This window comes from Nipponia nippon, unplaced genomic scaffold (genome assembly GCF_047370975.1).
Source record: "Nipponia nippon isolate SJK-2023a ecotype South Korea unplaced genomic scaffold, ASM4737097v1 scaffold_1, whole genome shotgun sequence".
NCBI lineage: Eukaryota > Metazoa > Chordata > Aves > Pelecaniformes > Threskiornithidae > Nipponia > Nipponia nippon.
In genome coordinates, this window is record NW_028262290.1 from 15,917,554 (window position 1) to 15,919,294 (window position 1,741).

Consider the following 1,741-nt stretch of genomic DNA (forward strand, 5'->3'; position numbering starts at 1 on the left):
TGGTAGGCAGATTTCCTTGATATTCTAACATTTTTGTAAACTGATGCCCCACTTCACAAAAAAAATATTATTTCTGAGAGGTTATTTTAGTAAGTTTTTTGTATTTTGGGTCTCTTTGGGCTAAAGACTGTTTGTTATTGATCCAGAATGTTATTTTATGTATGCACAGCTTCACACTTCCTAGTGCCTTAGAGAGAAAACCAGAAAAAAACTATTCCCAAAAACAGCCTCCTTGTCTTCCCTTTCCACTCCTTTTACCCTGTCATTTGACTCCTTCTCTTTACATCCAGGTTGTAGCCACCGTTCCCTCTCCGTTACATCACACGTGGCTATCATAGATTAGTGAATTAAAAACAAGAAAACCTTTCTAAGTCTGTTGAAATCAAGTAACTCCAACCAAAGAAAACGCATGGTGCGTGCACTTGCTCCCAACGTAGTCAACAAACACCTCCACAGCATAAAAGAAACACCTGCAGGGTCCCAGATAGCAGGAGTAAGCTGTAAAGCTCAGGAAGACCTGGTGTGTTAACCTCCTTAAGGAAGCAGGCTGTAAAAAAGGGTATTTGCTTTAAATGAGAGCCTTTTGTATTTTTTTAAAACAAGCACAGGAAGGACATGGGCCTGTTGGAGCGGGTCCAGAGGAGGCCACAGAAATGGTCGGAGGGATGGCACACCTCTGCTATGAGGAAAGGCTGAGAGAGCTGGGGTTGTTCAGCCTGCAGAACAGAAGGCTGCAGGGAGACCTTATTGCGGCCTTTCAGTACTTAAAGGGGGCCTATAAGATGGGGACAGACTTTTTGGCAGGGCCTGTTGTGACAGGACAAGGGGTAAAGGTTTTAAACTAAAGGAGGGTTGATTTAGACTAGACAGAAGGAAAAAATTTTTCATGATACGGGTGAACGAGTTGCCCAGAGAGGTGGTAGATGCCCCATCCTTGGAAACATCCAAGGCCAGGCTGGATGGGGCTCTGAGCAACCTGATCGAGATATAGGTGTCCCTGCCGATGGCAGGGGGGGTGGACTAGGGGATCTTTAAAGGTCCCTTCCAACCCAAAGCGTTCTATGAAGTTAACTAAAAATTCCGTCGCCTTCACGGCAGTGTTTTGTGTTTGTTGGGTAAGGAGAGAGCCGAGCACCGCATGCAGCCGGGCCGGTCCCCCCGTGCAGCCCAGGCCGGACTCGAAGGCTGTGCTATGCACCCCCGGCCGAACGGCGTCCCCAGGCCGGGCCCGACCCCGCAGCACCCCGGGGCGCACAGCCCCGGTCAGGCACGCCGCAGGCAGGATGCCCGGCCCGCCAGGCTGCCTGACCCCCCGTAGGACGCGGCTCCGGACAAGGCCCCGTCCCCCTCCCCCGCCCCCGCGGCTGGGCCGGCGACAGGCCGCCCCGCCGCCGCCACGGAAGCGATCGGGCCGGGCCTGCCACCGGGGCCCGCCCGGCAGCCCCGCGCTGCCGCGGTAACCGCGCCCGTCCCGCAGCCGCAGCCGCAGCCGCGGCCGCAGCCCCGCCCGCGTCCGCCACCGCCCGGGGCCGCCCGCGCGGCGCGGCAGGGCTCGCGCACCCGCGCAGGCGCAGTCCCCGCCTTGGCCCCGCCCCTCACACCGCCTGCGCGCCGCTGCCGCTCCCCCGCCCCGGGCGGCTGGCGCATGCGCGGGGGACCGCGCGGGCGGGGGCGGCGCAGGCGCAGTGGGCGGCGGGGCGGGGGAGGAGGGGGCATTTGACAGTAAACATCCTGCCGATTT